General features: G+C 41.7%; 2 non-coding genes across 2 annotated transcripts; both read left to right on the plus strand.

Annotated features, from left to right (window-relative positions):
- The first annotated feature begins 9358 nt into the window (after positions 1-9358).
- LOC138824145 (U6 spliceosomal RNA) lies at positions 9359-9464 on the plus strand. The gene has a single exon (XR_011371023.1). It is a non-coding gene; the product is annotated as a U6 spliceosomal RNA (small nuclear RNA).
- A 9343-nt stretch (positions 9465-18807) lies between these two features.
- LOC138824151 (U6 spliceosomal RNA) lies at positions 18808-18911 on the plus strand. The gene has a single exon (XR_011371026.1). It is a non-coding gene; the product is annotated as a U6 spliceosomal RNA (small nuclear RNA).
- The last annotated feature ends 1113 nt before the right edge of the window (positions 18912-20024 follow it).

The following is a 20024-nucleotide window of genomic DNA, read 5'->3' on the forward strand; positions in this document are numbered from 1 at the left end:
TCTGTCTAAAACATTAGGACCTTGCACTGGCCTTCACCTGAGGGGCGCGCCTTCCCCAGTGATGACCAGGCCCGTCCCATGCCTTTTTTGCAGAGGTGGGATCTTGGGCATCAACCCACTTGCAACCCAGCATGCTCTTCTTGAGGAGATGGTCCTCCTCAAGTGCAGTGCACTTGCCTCGCACCCTGTCCCAAATTGCAAGTTGCATACCTGTCCCGGTGCAATGGGATTCCCTGATCCCTTGGGGTGCTAAGGCTATGCAGAATGGTAAGGCTTAATTGCCTCTCAGGGCCAACAGCCAGATCTGGGGTGAGGATCCACTCTCCAAAGTGGCTAATGCTTGCGAGATAACAACCTTGTCCCTTCTGGTTTGGGCTCGAAGGCGACAGACCAACCATAGGCAGACCACGCATCCTCCCAGGCAGCAGGCTAAAAACATCCCGACTCCCACCCGCTCTTTGAAAAAGGACACCGCAGAGGCCCAGTCAGTAAATTGTAACAGCCCACAGCATCATTGGTTTAAGATCAGCTGCATCAGGAGATGAGTGGATGGCATCTTCAAGAGGGGGTTCTTCTGCAGTCTCCACCGGCCTGGTCAGTCTCGTTGGCACCCAGTGAGGTACTTCTTGACTCTGTGGAAAAACACAAACAGCTCCCCTGGATCTCGTTATTACCGGATCCGGTCCATACAATTTATTATTAATAACATCCTTCCACATAACTATGTCTTTAGTATCCATGGGGTCTCTTGTCATATGCCGATCTGCGGCAGGCTGATAGTTGTCATTTAGAATTAAAAAATTAAGGGTAAAGAGCGCAAGAGAAAGTCTTTCCCTGGGGACGCTGACTCAGCAATTCCCCCTTTTTGTTTTTGAAGCATTTCTTTTATGCTTTTATTAGCTCTTTCCACTATACCTTGTCCTTGAGGATTGTAGGGCAATCCGGTGGTGTGGGCAACCTGCATTTCTGCGCAAAAGGCGCAAAAACCATGGGAAGTATAAGCAGGGCCATTATCCGTCTTAAGTCTAAGGGGCTTTCCCCAAGCTGCCCAAGCTTCTAAGCAGTGTATTTTGACATGAGACACCTTTTCTCCTGCCAAAGGTGTGGCATGAATGACACCAGAAAAGGTGTCCACAGACACATGTAAATATTTTAACTTACCAAATTCTGTCAGATGAGTAACATCCATTTGCCATAGGGCATTTGGTCTCAACCCCCTGGGGTTTACCCCCACATGGGGAGGATGAAAAAAGGTAACACAGGATTTACAGGCTTTAACAATATCTCTTGCCACATGCCTGGACAAATTATATCTTTTCCTAAGGGTATTAGCAGGTACATGATACAATCTATGAAAGTCTTTTGCCAATTTTACAGGATCAGCAGCGACCAGAGCCACAGCCCGAGTTGCCTGGTCCACCAAATCATTACACCTTGCCATCGGGCCCGGCAACATAGAGTGGGTGTGAATATGTCCAATTTAGAAAGAGTGTTTTCTGTTTAAGATAAGGGACTGAATCTGTAACAAAACATTAGAAATTGTACTGGCCTGCTTAATTGAAGCAGCAACTTTAAGAGAAGCAACGGCATTTACAACATATAATGAATCAGAAAATAAATTAAAAGGTTGATCAAATCTTTTAAAAACTTCAAGCACAATTAAACATTCAACAGCCTGTGGGGCATTCAGCCGAAAATTAAAGACCACCGGCTGTTTGTGTCCTTGAACAAAAAAGGCACCTTGTCCAGATTTTGATCCATCCGTAAAGATGGTCAGAGCATCAACCAAGGGCTCCTTTGAAGTGACAACAGGAAAATACACTAAATTTTTGTTAACTATGGCAAGTAGAGGATGCTTAGGATAATGGTTATCAATTACATTGGGAAATGAGCAAACAAGAATTGCCCACATATCCACTGTGGCTGCTAAAATTTCAACTTGCTCACGGGTGTATGGAATAATTAATTTATCTGGAATTTTTACAAAGTGCATCAAACAATACTTTATACCCAAAATTGCCTGCTTAGCCACTAATTCAGGAAAATATTGAACAGTTTTTGCTCCCACAGAATTGCCGTGGAGCCACCATAAGGGGCCATTTTGCCAAAGAACCCCCGTGGGATAATTTTTTGTTTTTAATATACATAAATCGATAGGTAATTTTTAAATCAACCCGTGAAAGTTGAGCCCTAGACAAAGCTGCCTCAACCTTTTGTAGGGAATTTAGTGCTAAAGGTGTTAGGGATCTAGAGGAGGTGACTTCAGGGTCGCCCTCCAAAATGGCAAATAAAGGTAACAACTCTGACCGAGGGAGATTAAGAAACCCCCTTATCCAATTAATATCTCCTGCCAATTGCTGAAAATCATTAAGTGTTTTGAGATGACCAGTTCGAATGGAAAGTTTTTGTGGTTTAATCTCAGTAGGAGAAACAATGGTTCCCAGAAATTGAACAACACTAGTCTGTTGAAACTTCTCAGGGGCAATAATCAGTCCTTTATCAGCTAAGGTCTCCGTTATCCGCTCAAACACTTTATGAAGAGTCTCTACCGAGGGAGCAGCCAACAAGATATCATCCATATAATGGACAATCCATACTTTTGGAAATTTTTTCCTGACAGGGGTTAATGCAGCCCCTACGAACAATTGACAAATTGTTGGGCTATTAGCCATCCCTTGGGGGAGAACTTTCCACTGATAGCGAGCATCCGGGGTTTCATGATTAACAGAGGGCAAAGTAAAGGCAAAGCGCTCCCTATCCTTTTCATAAAGAGGTATGGAAAAAAAGCAATCCTTAATATCTAAAGCTAAAATAGGCCACTCTCGAGGTAACGCAGAGAGCAATGGAAGTCCCCTTTGGATGGGTCCCATAATTTGCATCTGGGCATTTACTGCTCTAAGGTCATGTAATAATCTCCATTTTCCGGAGGCCTTTCTAATCACAAAATTGGGGTATTCCAAGATGACACTGAAAGCTCAACATGCCCCAGCTGCAACTGTTCCTGGACAAGAGTTTGAGCCGCTTCCAATTTTTCTCGAGAGAGGGGCCACTGAGGAACCCACACCGCCTTTTGTGTTAACCAAGGTATGGGTACCGCACCTTCAGTGGAAGCTTTGTTTTCAGAGGTCCCTAAGAAAAACCCAAAACCTTCCTGTCCTGTTTAGGAAGTGGCTCTATCGGCTCCTTGCGTCCTTGGAGACGCCGACAAAGCCCCAAGGCTGGCACAAATCCTTGCTGTTTCATCATATTCTGACTGGCCTCAGAATAATCATTAGTTAAAGTTAGCTTTAGCTGTTGCTGCACATCTCTTCCCCAAAGATTGACAGGGACGTCTACCACAAATGGCTGCATTTTTCCAACTTGGCCTTCGTCTGTTCTCCAAGTCAATTCTTTTGCACTTAACTGTGGGGCATTGGCATAGCCCAGCCCTTGTAAGGTCTGGGAGGATTTCTCAGTTGACCATTGCTTTGGCCACTCCCCTCTTTGGATGATGCTTCGATCTGCCTCTGTATCCACCAGTCCCTCAAATCTTCTCCCTTCCACTTGGAGAGTTAGCATGGGTCTTTGGTCTAAAGTTATGGACAGGCATGTAAGGTCGACTCCAGTGGAGCCTAGCCCTTTATCTCCTGTCTCTATCTCCTTAGCAGGGAAGTTGCCATGAAGAGAAGGCAAAAGCAGGAGCTGTGCGATTCTATCCCCGGGAGAAATGGACACCACTCCATGGGGGACATGGCAGAGGACCTTGATAGTCCCCGTATAGTCAGGGTCAATCACTCCCGGGAAAATTATTAATCCTCTCATTGTGGAGGAAGAGCGTCCTAAAACTATTCCTACAGTGCCTTCATCTAGGGGTCCTGTCATGTCTGTCTCCACAATCTGGACACCCATCTGCTGTGTTAATACCCGTCCGGAGGTGGCACAGAGGTCCAACCCTGCGGAGCCTGATGTTGTTCTCTTTGGCTGGGGGGTTGTTGCGGGTGCTGTCCGGGAGCCAGAGTCTGAAATGCCCCGTAAATTTTTGGGCCCTGGGGACGAGGGCCCTCCTTCCCGTTTTTCGGCTCTGGTTCCGAATCAGCGTTTTGAGTAATTTGGGGGATAAAATGTCCATTGATGTCTCTAACTGACCTCCACTCGTTGACCCAATGCTTTCCCTTTTTACAACGAGGACACACTCCTGGAGTCCTTGGCGGCCTGGGTATGTTTTGCGCAGGACCACCATTTTGTGGGCACTGTTGTCTAAAATGTCCCAACTGACCACACCAGAAACACCCTTTCCCTTTACTATCTTTTGTGGCCCCAGCAGCCGACAAGACAGCAGCCGCCAGCCCCGCATTGGTCAGGGGGCCACCTACTTCTCTGCAGGCTTTTAACCAAGCTTCTAGGCTTTGAGTTCTTACTGGGGTAATTGTCCTCTGACATTCCTTGGTGCTTTGTTCAAAAATGATTTGCTGTACAAATGGCATGGCTGTTTCCAGATTTCCTAACACCCGCTCGGCTGTCTCTAGCATACGGGCAACAAAATCAGAAAATGGCTCATTAGGGGCCTGCATGATTTTTGTTAGATTGCCAGCCATCTCTCCCTTGTTTGGGAGGGCCCGCCAGGACTTGTAAAAGATCTCGTTTACCTGGCGGTATACTTCAAAGGGATATCCTGTCTGGTCTACCGTGTAGGGTCACTGCCCGAGAAGCATATCTACGGTCCAGTCCAGGTGCCCGTCACGGACATTTTGTCTGTATTGGGCTTGAGCCTTGTCTTGAACAATAGACCGGAAATCGAGGAACTGCCCATGATTGAGACAGGTACGGGCTACCTCAAACCAGTCCGTGGGCGTCATAGCATTGACGGTCAGTCTTCGGAGCAGGGCAGTGGTATAATTAGCCGTCACTCCATAAGTCCAGACTGCCTCAACTAAATCCTTAAGCTGGAAGTAGGAAACCGGCTCAAAATGTCTTTCATTAGTAATTGGATTTTCAAAAACTGGAAAAGCGGCTGCTAACCGCGACCAGGTGCTTCCTTTTATAAAGTGACTCCGCACCGCCGGCAGGCACGGCGGGGGGGCCGACGGGTGAGGGCCAGCTCCGTTTCCTCTTCCTGGCTGCTGCGGTACTCCCACCCCTAGGGGGCACCACCCCCCATATCTGTCTGCCTCATACTCAAGCTGCAGCCTCTTCTAAGTCTTCACTATCAGCTGGATCGAGCTGCTCTCCCTCCTCCTCTAACATTTCTTCCTCTGAGTCACTCACAAGATCACTGCATTCTTGGTCCCGCCCTTCCACATGTACAGCTGAGAACCGGTTTGCTTTTAAAGAAGGGCATAGGGGTCTCCTTGAGACCCCCTCTTCCCTAAGACCCTTCTCCTTTTGTGAGGGCTGCAGTCCCTCCTGCTTTAATTCTTTAGGATCCTTTTGTCTTTTTTCCCTTTTTCTTTTAGGCCTATTTTCCTCCCCTTTACTGGATGCTGACTCTGATAGACTATCCTGATGCCGTGTTAGTACTTTGCATCCTTCCTGGATTAAATCAAACCCTCCCTCCTGGAGGCAAGTGCGCATCATCAAAAAGACAAGCCACAAGGGAAGAAGCAATGCAAGCAATCAATAAATATCTAAATCTACAGTGAACAGCATACCGGGGGATACTTACCGATGTCCCCTCTCCGCGTGTTGAGTTCTGGCTCCTGTTCGGCCTCTCACGCGGGTCCCGGGTTTCGGCACCACTTGCGGCGAACGCCTTCTCGGCCAGCGAGAAAAAAAGACCACCACACCAGGAGTCTTCTCAGATCACGCTTTATTGGAGAGCCTTTCAATTGATGGGAGAGCTTGAGCGCGAGAGAGTGTGCACCCAAAACATGGCCGCTTATATAGGGAATAGGAACACGGGTCTTTCTGTCATTGGTCATCTGCCTTTCACCGTCACCAGGTGCCACGGGATTGGCTGGGAACTCTACGTGGCTCGCGCACGCGCAAAGCCCAGGACCCACCGTCCCGCCAAGCACTGTCTAATATGGACCTCAAAGCTGCAAGGGAGTGGGCGGCGCCTTGTAATGGCGTTTGCCCCGGCTCCCTGCATCTATTGTATATGCTTTAGGATTAAAGGGAAGTCTCCAATAGCCATACACTCTTTCTGCTCTAGCCGTGCCTACAGCTTCTTGTAAATCTCTTACAAACAATTCCTTCTGCTGAAGTGATGTCATGAAACCCCCAATACGTTTATATTTCCATATGACTTGTCTAATAGCATCCATAAGAGGGGCTTTTAGGGTAGCACTTAACTCTGGTGAGTTAGTCATGTTCTCAGGACACTCATCATATGTTGGAGTCGTCAACACTTCCAAGAAAGAGCCTTGAATAAAGGAACGTTGAGCATGAGTAAGTAGAACAAGCAGCAGGAACAGTAAAATATTAATAGGCACTCTTATACAGCAAAGAAAAGAAAAACAGGAACACATCTTTCCCAGGGGCTTGCCAGCCTTTTCAGGAGGTAGGCCTCTTTGAAGCCCAATTCTCAGATCTGAAAGCAGGTTTCCCATGCTAAGCAGACTCCACCGGAGGACGTGTGGCAGTTTTCTTTCTTATTTTCTTGATCAATAAATCAGCAAGACCTCAGTCAGCATTTCTCACATAGGACTTTTCAAATGGGTTGGTTAAATATTGACATGAGCTCCAGTCTTCTGAGGACTCACTCATCTGCTTAGGAATTGATGCTAGCTGTTGGAAAATAGCTCAAAGAAGGATGCCATTTAAAGCCTTATAACGTTATTCTTTACGAGTATTCTCCAGCTACTTTGGTTGTTGAGAATGTCTACAAGAGCAAGCATTCTGTGGGAAACAGGGAGACACCTTATGACCATTACTTAATGAGATTTCCAAGTGGCTTGTTATCACTTGTACTGCATTTTGCAATTCGAATCTGTCAAAACCTATAGTTTTAAGAGATAAGAGGAGTGGTAAAAATACTTCTAGAGAAAAATGCATCTTCAACATATTTGGTTCCAAGCATTCCGTCTAAGGCATATTCATCAAGTAGTGAAACTTTTGTTGGCTGTAACTATGTGTCTTTCTCCAGGTATAAATTTGTGTATGTATGTGTGTATTCATGTGTATAGGAGCATACATGTGTACATATATAAGGGCATATACACACATATATACAAATATAAAAAATATACATACATAATATATGTGCGTATATATCAGCTGTTCAGTGATTTAATCTATAGTTCCTGCACATTGTCATTCACACAAAGTGTACATGATAAACTGCTCTGAGGATCTTTGCTCTATGATGGTTATCCTTTGTACTCACTTCTGCCACTACTTTGTTTTTCATCCCTGTGAACAGGGATGAAAATCTATCCATAGGATAGCTTTATTTTCATTACATGTATTTACTTACTGATAATAAAAGAAATGGGTTATTTATAAAAGAAAAAATATCTTTTAGGTAAAAGGATAAAGTATCTTATCCATCCCCATGATTCCTATGAGATAAAATTTATAATAATAGTAAAAGTGAAAAGGAATTTTTAGATCTGTTGTTTTGCCATTTAGCATTGCAAAGAATAATATCACATCACTGCTATAACTCTTAAAGAATGCCATTGTAACTGATGGTCCCTATCATGTTCTCCCAAAACCAGTGGATCCTGAAAGATAATAGTACACCAGCAGAAATGCTAAGTAGCAGACATGGAGCATGAACGAGAAAGCAAGTGAATGAGATAGAGTGAAAGATAGAGAGAAATATCATAATACTGAAAGTGCATAACAGATAAATAAGAGCTGTATGAGAATATTCATATAGCTATTTTTAGATTCTACATGTACATTTGAAGGTATTTAATGTACAATAACCCACCAACATAAAATATAAAGTGCTTTTGATAAAAAACTAAAAATTACTCAAGAAATTATAATTGCAAAAACAATTTTCACAGATGCAATCTCTCAGAGATATTTCATGACTTTGAGAATAATAAAGTGGCTGAAGTTAATATAAATTTATTAGTATGATAATTCACAAAAATATAAAAAGATATTCATATATTTCAATATATAACCCAAAGATAAAACAAATGTTCTTTAGATGATTTTTTAAAACACAGTTTCTCAGGAACTGGGAAAGTGGCTCAATGGTATAGTGATTGCCTTGCATGCATGAGGCCCTGAGATTGATTCCTCTGTACCACATATCAAAAAGATGGAAGTGGTGCTGTGACAAAAGTGGTAACTCTAGCCTTGAGCTGAGTAGCTGAGGGACAGCACACATGCTCTAGATTTCAAACCTCATGACCAACAAAAACAGAAACAAAACAAAATACAGTCTCTCATTTTTGTAGCCTCAACTCTGTAATACGTCTGCTTCACCCTAGGGCTAAGATTTTAGGTGTGGACATTTATCAACACTACTGATTCAGATTCTACTTGATAAAATTTTTAATCAATATTTTGTTCTTAAATTTGCTATTTGTAAACTCACATGCACCTATAAAAATTGTTGACCATCCCAGTAACTTTCTCAAAGTACCTCCAAAAGACAATTTACAAAACTTTGTATTATATTACTACAAGGAAAACAATGCTACAAATAAATAAAAACAACAATTAAATATTCATGATTAATAAAATGAAAAATAAACCAGTTACGTGTTTCCAGTATTTGAAGTGTACTACATATTAGATTTTACTATATTCTCATATTCCTGTACATTTAAAACTGGCTAAGATTATGATGTTCAACAAGAGTTTTATAGGCTATGAGTAGTCTTTAAAGTTACCCACTAAGATTACTATTTATGGCTCATCTCGTCATTTGTATATGGCTTATATCATCACTTGTTGCTCGCTAACATATAAAGTAAGGAAGCTCTAAATTGTAGTTAACAAATTCTTAACTCTTTACTCTGCTTCTTTAAACAAAGACTTTGCAACTTCTCATTAGTAAAGTTTCTATAAATTCTGAAATATAAATACTTAGTAATATATGTCTGCTCCCATAAATCCTAACTACTTCATGGAAAATTTTTATGACCTGCCAAACAGTCCCTATTTTAGCATATTTAAGCAAATTCCCAAAATTAAACCCATTTAAAGCATTAAAACTTTAACAACCTTAACCCTTGCTGCAATGTTCATTATGACAGGTGCCTTGTAGAGAATAATTGAAGTCCTCCTTCTACACATCTCTTGAACCACAAATATTTGGAGTTACTTTGTTTTTGACATATCAATTTTGAGTTTCTTCTTAAATATGTGCTTATGTAAGAAATAAATATTTCATGACCATTCTTTTGCATTTACTTTTTGTTGAAGTGTCTAATTTAAGAAAATCAATTACACTTTATATATAAAAAAAAGTTCTGTGCTCAATTTGGCAGCACATACCCTAAACCTGGAATGATACAGAGATGATGAGCATAGCTCCTTCGAAGGATAACACACAAATTCCTGAAGCGTTCAATATTTTTACAATGACAGACGCTGGAGGGAATGTGGCCAGAAGTAAACACTACTGAATTCTTGGTGAGAGTGTAAACTTGTCAACCCCTTTGAAAAGCAGAATGGAGGTTCTTCAAAAGATTCCACATAGAGATCCTCTATGACGCAGCAATCCTTCTTTTGGGCATTCACCCAAATGATCAGAAACAAGACCATACTAAAACTACAAGCACAACTATGTTTATTGCAGCATTATTTACCATAGGTAAGATATGGAACCAACCCGATGCCCCTCAGTACATGAATGGATCAAGAAAATGTGTGTGTGTGTGTGTGTGTGTGTGTGTGTGTGTGTGTGTGTGTGTGTGTGTGTCTGTAACTGTGACCCCTCTGTACAGTACTTTTACAACTAAAAACATATAAAAATGTTCTGAGATGGAAGAGTTTATTCCCCCAATTTTATCCATATAATATTGTTAACAAAGCAGATTTTTAAATACTACGTAGAATGTGATATGTATTACAGAAACCATTACATGTAATGAGCAACCAGAAATAATGTTATCAATTGAATATGCACTGCTTCCAAGGAAGCCAGATGGATAATTTCTCATGCTCTAAATCAAACTGGTGATCTTATGTCTTGATAGTGTAAAAATATCAGGGACAGAATAATGAAGGAATTACAACTGAGGTGAAATCCATATGAAAATATACAAACCTGATAAAACATATAAGTATCTGAGCAGTATATTGTGTTTTAAATCATTTAAGCTACATTGTAAAGATAATGAAGACCTATTAGAATGAATTAACTTTTTGATATCCTATAATAGCTCCTTAGAAGGATGAACTCTTTCCTCATTCTTGTAGAGGCTTCATCAGATGAGAGGAACTGTATTTTTTTGTTTGCTTCCTTCCATTTATTCTTCACTATGAAATATGAGGTACATGATACTGAAATACACCAAGGAAAATTAAACACACAGGCTTTGGAAAGATCAATCAATGTAAAATAAATAAAATACGTATAACCTTGTAAAAGGTCTAAATAAATTAATTTATATAATCTCAAGTGTAAACAGAAAATGATTTAAGCAATATCACATAATTGAAAAATGAAAAATTTTAGGAGATACTTAATTTTTTCCTTTCTACTACATTGAATTAATTATTGATTTTGTATAGAGAGATTACAGATGAGATTAACAAGAAACTTGCTTAAAACTGGGCACAAATTCTGAATAGACATGTATTCCAAAATCCATGAAAATCGCCAGTGGGTTTACAAAGTTGTGTTTAATGCTACTTCTATGCTGGCTTAAGCTTTGGGAACAGAAGTCATTAGAGAAATGCAATTCAAAATTACTATGATACTCCTTCATAACTATTACAACTCTTTTTTTAAAAAAATCAAAGGAACCAGTTGTGGTGGGAGTCAATTTGGCCTAGAAACCCTCTAAGGAGAGAGCAAGATGAGGCATTGGCTTAAGTGAGCTGCTCAATGTCTGCCATCCCCAAAAGAAAAACATTGCAGTGAAGCTCAAGGCCATAATGCCTTTGGGCTTGGGTCCTTCCCTTGACGATAGCATCTGCAAGTTGATCTGCCTGAGATTATACCTGAGGTGTGCCCCCAGGGGAGTGTGAACCCACTCTAATGGCTCCCCCCTTTGAATTAAAACTGCAGAAATCAATGTAACACCTCCAAACCACCAAAGGGAAATGGGCTCAAAAATAGAATTCCTCTTCAGGAAAACTTCATCCAGGGCTTTTGGAACTGCAAAAATATTGCCCAATGGCTGTCTGTAATTGTAATAACTTCTTGGTGCATCCTGCCTTTTAGTAGGGCAAATAAGGCACACACTATCTTTAGGGACAGGCACCCATGGCAACAGCCAATTGATTTCCCCTAAAAGGCTCTGAAGTTGGGTTAAGGTCAGAGAGGTTGGAATATCCAGCAAAGGCTTAAGGAGACTGTCCTGAGTCAAGGTAAGGTGGAACCAGAGCACCTTAAAAGGAGGTAACTTTTGAATCATATTGAGTGCTATGGTGAAGACCCCCTTTCTTAATATGGTGCGAACCTGGGCCAGAAGGCCCTCCAGGTGTCCTAGGTCTTGGTGCCCCACGATTATATCATTCGGGTAGGCAAACACAAGGGAGGTATCTGAACCCAACACAGGCCCTAGAAGTGTGGACAAGTATTGTTGGCAAAAGGCCAGGTTATTTGCCATTCCCTCTGGCAGCACCGTCCATTCAAACCTCCAATCAGGCAGGGAAAACTTAAGAGAAGTGATGGAGAAAGCAAACTTTTTGCAGTCATCTGGATGCAGGAGGATTGAAAAAAACAATCTTTAATATCAATCACACCGAGGTATATTCTGAAGGTATAGCAGGAGTCCAGGGCATACCTCTTAGGGATGCCTACTAGCTCCATTTTTCATTTACCTTTCATAGATCTTGGAGCATACACCTAGCCCCAGAGGCCTTTTGAATAACAAATATGGGTGTGTTCCAAGGACTCATAGAAGGGCATATGTACCCAAGGTTTATCTCCACCAGAAGGTGGAGGGCTACAAGTTTAGGTTTTATCAATGGCCACCACTCCACCCAGGTAGGGCTTCCTATCTAAATCAAACTTGGATCCACAATTCTTTTTCCAATGGTATCCCTTAGTGCCCCTGCATCAGGGTGTAGGGGGAGGTTAGGACCCCTCGGGCCAGTTGGCAGAGGATTGTTGTGAATAGTCCCTCTTAAAGTGCCTCTCCTGCCCACATTTAAAACAAGTCCCTCTCCCCGATGGTCTTGGGGTTCCTTGGCCTTGCGCTGCCAGTGCCTGAGTAATAGCCACAGTCATTGCAGATGTCTGAGCATGTAAAGCTAAAGCTTATGATTGGGACTGGTGCTGTTGCATTCCCACATCCTGTGAGGCCACCAGCCATCTTCTCAGAAAACACTCTCTCAATCCCATGCAGGCCATGTGGTGGTCTGCATTCATCTCTTCCCAGACCAGCAGCTTTACAAACTGATCTTGGAGGTTCCCTGCTGGCAGCTTGTGGTTAATACTCTGTTCAACTCCATCTACAAACTCAACTAGAGGCTCACCAGGTTTTTGTGTAACTCCTGCTATGAGGGACTCAGTGGGCCCATCATCCAGTTTGAACCATGTGGCAAGTCCTGCCTGCATCACCTGGTCACGGTATGGGCCAGGTATTGCGGCATGTTGGATGCCAGTGGAGTACCATTCCCCATCCCTTTTAACATGGTATAAGTAATAGGTATCACAGATTGAGCCTGCCAGTTATTCTCCACTCGCACTCTGCATTCCTCCTTAAAGAAAGCTCACCATTTAATAAACTGAGAACAAGTGAGGAAGGCTTTGGCCACATCCAGCCAGTCCTTGGGGACACATGGGTGATAAGCAATGTCCTGTAATAAAGTCTGGGCCCAAGGAGAGTTTGGACCATCCTCCGCCACTGCCTTGTGGAGCTCTTTAAGATCTTTAGCTTCCCATGGATACCATTCCATGGGCCAGATTTACCAGATACACTTGGGGAAGCAAATCCTGTGGCCCAGGGTCCGGGGTCCTGGGTGGCCCTTCCTTTCCAGGGTAGGCCTCCAATTAGGTTACTTCCCCACCCCTCAACCCCTCCATGGAAGGTTGGTAGGGGTCCGGGTCTTGCAGATCCTTCTCACAGGTTGCGTAGGACGCTGTACCTCTCCCTCAATCGGGGAAATAGGGTGGGGACCTAGGACCATCCGGGGAACCTGAGTCAGAGGGGGTAACTTTCACCCTCATTTTGATTTCCACTGTGCATGTTTCAGTGAATTCTTGGATGAATTTTACCCATTCCTTTTCCTTCTCACTTCTCAAGTCCTCCTTTATTCCTGCTAGGCCTAATGCTGCCTCTTCCTCTTACTTCTGTGAAATAGCATTACCCATACTAAGGGTTTCACTTACCCTGTGAGACTGCTTAGCCTCTGCCGGTATCTTTTCCTTTCAAGCCCCACGTTGGGTGACAGATGTTGGGTCTTCGTCCATCCCACAAAAGACGGATGGGGTCCAAGGAAAGGTAAATGCGGCTGCTCCCTTGTTCCGCGGCCTCACTTAGCCAGGGAGACAAACAGACACAGCAGTGAGTCAAGTGAAGCAGGAAATTCATTTATTAACTCAGAGCAAGCTCTTTTTTAAAGCAAAAAAGACCAGGTGTGCATGGGAGGGGAGGAAGAGGAACCTTATCATACACCTAAGCTTCCACGGGATGGTTAGTCATGGAATGCAAAGCAAATTGGGCTCTTCCCACACAACTCCCCCTCAGCGCCATCTTTACTGCCCAGGTGCTCCACAATCAAAGACCTCGGAGTCAAAGCTGACACTCTAAACAATTCAAAGGATGAAATAAGTGAAACCCTAGGTCTCCTTGGCACAGGCCAAAATTTTCTTAAAAGAGAAACAGAAACACAACAAATTAAAGAAAGGTTGGACAAATGGGATTGCATAGAATTGCAGAGCTTCTGCATGGCAAAGGACATAGCTAGCAAGATCACCAGAAAGCCCACAGATTGGGAGAAGATCTTCACTAAACATACAACGGACAAGGGTCTCATATCTACAATATACCTGGAACTAAGAAAATTAAATGCCCCAACAATAAATCGTCAAAGAAACAACTGCCCAATAAATAAGTGGGCTATAGACTAACAGAGGAACTTTGCTGAAGAAGAAAGAAGGATGGTCAATAGACACATGAAGAAATGCTCAACTTCCCTAACCATAAGAGAAATGCCAAACAACATTGTGATACCACCTCACTCCAATTAGAATGGCTATAATGAAGAACTCTAATAACAACAGATGCTAGAGGGGATGTGGACAGAAGGGAACACTACTGCATTGTTGGTGGGAGTGTAAACTTGTTCAGCCACTTTGGATAGTAGTGTGGAGGGTCCTCAAAAGACTCCACATAGTGCTCCCCTATGACCCACCAATCCCACTTTTGGGCATTTACCCAAATGATCACAAAAAAGAGCACACTAATGGTACCAGCAAAGCTATGTTTATTGCAGCATTGTTTACCATAGCTCTAAGATTTGGAACCAACCCAGATGTCCCACCATAGATGAATGGACCAAGAAAATGTGGTATATATACACAATGGAATTCTATGCCTTCATCAGAAAGAATGGCATTGCCCATTTGTTAAGAAATGGAAAAACTTGGAAAAATTATATTAAGTGAAGTAAGCTGTGCCCAAACAAACATAGGTACCATGGTTTCCTTTATTTGCATAAACTAGTATGCCTGACACAAGCAGAAAAGGTCAGATAAGTTGATGGTAGGCGAAATAAACTCCAAGATAAGGAATCAAATGGTTTTTCTTTCTTGCAATTGTTTCTAACATACTTATGAGATAATTTCTTTGTTGCTTTGTATGTCCTTCCCCCACGGTAAAACCCCTGCTTTCATTGTATTTGAGGTTGATATAATTTGTGGAGGGCTAAGGCAAAAAGAAACTGTTTAAATAGGGATACAGCTGGACAAATTGCAACAATAAGATGTACAAGATGTTACATCAAAAAATCAACTTTACAACTTTGGCTGGGAGGTGGATTAGGAAGGAGGGTGATTTGAAGGGATTCGAAGGGGAAACAAAGGAGCAGGCAACAATGCTTGATAAGAAATATACTCATGAATGTTGAATGAAGACTGTGGAAATGAAGCTGGAGGTTGTCAATTTTTCGTATAGATAGCAGTTTAGTGTTCCAGTGAACAGTCTTAGCCTAGAGAATCACACCAAGTGTGCTATCACTGTACAGAGAGTTTGGCCAGAGAGTAAAAATTGAGTCAATGAGACAGACCTGAGCACTTGCTTGCAGCTGTGCCAAGGCGGTGGTGGTGGCGGCCATAGCCACACTACATAAACACAGAGAGTCCGGGACAAAGGCACCAGACCCAGAGAGCTAGTGGATTCTACTCAACACCAGCAGGAACTGACAAGGAGCAAATATCTTCATCCTGCAGATCACAGACTAAAGATGACCACGGAACCAACACTCCAGCGTGAGTAGAACCCTGACATCCTCACTCCTTCTCAGGAAGCAAAGGAGGGAAGTCCACCTCTCCCCACCCCCAGCAGCAGAGATCTCCATTTTTGATACTGACAGAGGCCTGGCTGAGGAGCTAGCAACAACTCAGGCCTTGGAAGAAAACTGGAGTCATTTAGCAGGTCACAGGAACCTGACCTGACATTCCAGGCGTAGCTCCACCCAAGGGAAAGTCACCAAGCCCAAGCAGAGGATCCTAGGCCCCTACAGGTGTGGCTTTCTTCTGGGTAAACAGAGCCAGAGGCTGCCCCTCCCTACAGCAGCCTAGAAAAACAATTGAAATTCAGTATACATAAACCCTGAGAATGGCTGTAGGCTGGGCTTTGTGAGTATATCAGAAGCTATCCCCTCAGGGAAAAGCTACTGTTTGGTGAAAGGCCTCAACTCTACCCAGAACCTAGCCTCATCACACCATCTCCAAACTAGAAGAAACAGCCATCTCCTTCTTTGCCATCTCCTTCTTTTGTGATAATCAAAGCAGATCTCTCTCCCACTGAACTAGCGAGGAGGAGGATCACAAAATCCTGGGTAAAGCAGAGCATTTTTCTGCCTGCTCAAACAAACTGACTTAAGTAACCAATCAAGACAGACCAGACAGTAACCACAAGCAGACCTGAGACTCCACAAAGAGATTCGTTAGGACACCAGGGAGATAAAAGATCTTCCAATGCACGCAGCCCCCCCCCCTCCCCAATCAAAGAACTCTTTTTTATACCTTTTTTTAATTTTTTTTTTTTGGTCCGGTCCTGGGGCCTGAACTCTGGGCCTGGGCGCTGTCCCTCAGCTCTTTAGCTCAAGGCTAGCACTCTACCACTTGAGCCACAGAGCCACTTCCGGCTTTTTTATTTTTGCTTATGTGGGGCTGAGGAATTGAACCCAGGGCCTCGAGCATGCAAGGCAAGTGCTCTACCACTGAGCCACCTTCCCAGCCCCACCTTTTTTAATTTTTAATTTTTAAAAATTTTAAAATTATATTTTAAAAATTGTTTTCTATTAATCTTTTTTGTCCTCGCATAATTTTTATTTTAGGTATGTGTGTGTGTGTGTGTGTGTGTGTGTGTGTGTGTGTGTGTGTGTGTGTGTGTGTGTGTGTGTGTGTCTGTGTGTCTGTGTGTCTGTGTGTCTGTGTGTGTCTGTGTGTCTGTGTGTGTCTGTGTGTGTTTTAATCTCTACTGAGTTTTTGGTCATTTTTTTCTTTTTTCTTTTTCTCTTCTTTTTTTTCTTTTTCATTTTTTTCTTCCCTTTCTTCTTTTTGGGTGACTGAATTGCTGTTTTGCTCATCCTCAGATACATACCTGTCATCGATTATTAGACTTTATCTCCCCTGTGTACATATTTAACCCAGAAATTTATTACTCAATTCAAAACCTCTTAGGCTTAAATTCTTTAAAAGTAGTATTATCTCCTTCTACCTATATAATTTTAAGAACTTTTATTTTTTAGCTTTTCTTCTCTCAATATCACTTCTTTACCCTTTCATAATTTTTTTGTTTCACTTTTTATATTTAAATTTTTGTTTTTCCATTTTCTCTTTTTTTTTTAAGTCTCTCAAATAATTCTGCCCAAGCTATTTCCCTCTCTGAAATTAGGACTTGGTCAAATACACTCTCTTTTTACCTACCACATCCCTCTAATCCTACTTTCCCCCACATTTCTCTCTAAACCTAATAACTTCTCGTTTGCAAAATTCTTCTTTTCTGTTCTTAACCCATTAGTACATAGTTGTATGATGTTGAATAGATTGTATCTATTGAAGTATGGAGGTTCCTCTAATGACTTCACATTGAGCTCCCCCATGACCCAGCAATCCCAATTTTTGGCATTTACCCAAATGGTAACAAACAAGACTATACTAAAGCTACCAACATAACTGTTTATTGCAGCATTCTTTAAGAGAGCTATGATGTGGAACCAATCCAGATGCCCCTCCGCAGATGAATGGATTAAGAAAATGTGGTAAATATACACAATGGAATTAATTCTATGCCTCCATCAGAAAGGATGACATGGACCCATTTGTTAAGAACTGGAAATACTTGGAAAAAGTATATTAAGTGAAGAAAGCCAGGCCCAAAGAAACATAGGTCCCATGGTTTCCCTTATTTGCAATAACTAGTGTATGTCTGAAACAAGCAGAAAAGGTCAGATAAGTTGATTTTACGTGAAATGTACCCCAATATAGATATTCATATTTTTTTCCTTCTTGTATTTGTTTCAAACATATTCATAAGATGATTGCTTTTTTGTGTTCTATGTCCCTCCCCCACGGTATAAGCCCGGCTTTCATTGTATTTGATACTGATATAGTTTGTGGATGGGAAGGGCAAAAGCAAATAGGGATACCGGTGGACCCATTGCAGCAATGAGATGTACAAGTCGTTATGCTGAAATTCGAACTTTACAACTTCGGGCAGGTCGGGGAGGGGTTGGGGGGTGGTGGAAGATATGAAGGGAAGGGGAAACCAAGGAGGAAGCAATAATGCTTGATAAAAATGTACTCATTACCTTTCCTCTGTAATTGTAACAACTCTGTATGGTATTTTCATGATAAAAAATTTTTAAAAAGGATGTAAAATATTTTGATTTTAAAACATTATATATATGTATATGTATATATGTATATATATGAATATACATATATGTATATATATTCATTACCTTGCCCATGTAATAAAATCCCCTCTGTACGATATTTTCACAATAAATAAATTATCTGAAAAAAATGGTATCAGTCAATAGTGCATATAATTTTATTTTTCATTACAAACATAGAATGTAGTAAAAATTTTCTTAGCAATTACCCTGCACTAGGTTGTGGGCAGATTCTAATGGAAATAATATACTGTGTTTATGTAGAGAATTTGAGCATCCAAAATTTTAATATGCTTGTGGTCCTAAAACCAATACCTTGCTGATATTGTGTGACAAATACAACTTCCTATAAGTACAGAAGTTTTCCTTGTATCTTTTCAATTTATATTTTTATTGTAAAGTCCCTGTGCAGAGGGGTTACAGTTACGTAAGTAAGGTAATTAGTCCCTTTCTTATTGAACATTGTTAGCCCCTCCTTTGTCTTTCCCCTACCATTCCGCCCCTTCATACCTCCCCAACATGTCGCTCCACCCCCCCCATAGAGTGTCTTGTATATTTCATTGTTACAATGTGGCAACCTGTGTCCTTTCCTTGTATCTTCAATGAAGAAATGCTGGCTTGATTTATGCTGATTCTACTGTTGTAGACACACCTAAAATCACTCGCCAAGTTCAGGAGTACAAAATGAAATGCATAGCAGAAACATTGGAACATTTCAGAGAAGATTAGCGTGGCTCATGTACAAGGATGACAGACAAATTTCTGAAGCATTCCATACTTTTACAACAGATGCTGGAGGGGATGTGGCCACCAGGGAACCATACTGCATTCTTGGTGGGAGTACAAAACTTATTCAACCACTTTGGAAAGTAGTATGGAGGTTCCTCAAAAAACTCCACATAGAGCTCCCCTATGACCCAGCAATCCCACTTTGGGACATTTACCCAAATGATCACAAAGAAGACCATACTAAAGCTACCAGCACAACTATGTTTATTGCTGCATTCTTTAAGATAGCTAATATATGGAACCAACCCCAATACCTTAGCAGATGAATGGATCAAGAAAATGTGATATATATACACAATGGAATTCTATGCCTCCATCAGAAAGAATAACGTTGCCCCATTTGTTAGTAACTGGAAAGTCTTGGAAAAACTTATATTAAGTGAAGTAAGCCACGTCCAAATTAACATTGGTCCCATGGTTTCCCTAATTTTCAATAACTAATATTTGTCTGGGTTAAGAAGAAAAGGTCAAAAGCTATCTGCATATGACCAGAAAGGATGATGTTAAGGGACATGAACCCCAAGATAGGGACACAAGTGGTTTTTTCTTTCTTGCTATTGTTTCTAACATATGTATAATGTGCGATGTGATTTTTTTGTTTCTTTATATGTTCCTCTCTCCTGCTATAATTCCTGTTTTCACTGTATTTGAAGTTGGTGCGCCTACATCTTCTATATACGCTCCTCTAATTTGTGGAGGGGAAAGAAAGAAAACAAAATGCTTAAATAGGGGTACAGGTTGACACATTGTAACCATGAGATACACAAGACATTACGTTGAAAAATGAACTTTACAATTTAGGTGGGGTAATGGAGGAGGGTTGTGTACTTATGTAGCTGGGAGGGAAAGGATGGTAGGGGAAAAATAAAGGAGGAGGTAACAATTTTTTTTTTTACCTTGCTCATTACCTTGCTCACGCAAATGTGACTCCTCTGTAAATTATTTAGCTAATAACTAATATTATGAGGCAGACTGAAATGAGACTCCAGAGAAAGAGTCAGAAAGACTGATCAGAGAGACTAAAATTGGTCACACAAAGATTGGAAAATAGAATTCCTTGTAGAACATACAAATCATTGAAACCCTGCACATGTAAGGACAAGAGA

This window comes from Dipodomys merriami, unplaced genomic scaffold, assembly GCF_024711535.1.
Source record: "Dipodomys merriami isolate MVZ:Mamm:240054 unplaced genomic scaffold, mDipMer1.0.p SCAF_127, whole genome shotgun sequence".
In the NCBI taxonomy this organism is placed as follows: domain Eukaryota; kingdom Metazoa; phylum Chordata; class Mammalia; order Rodentia; family Heteromyidae; genus Dipodomys; species Dipodomys merriami.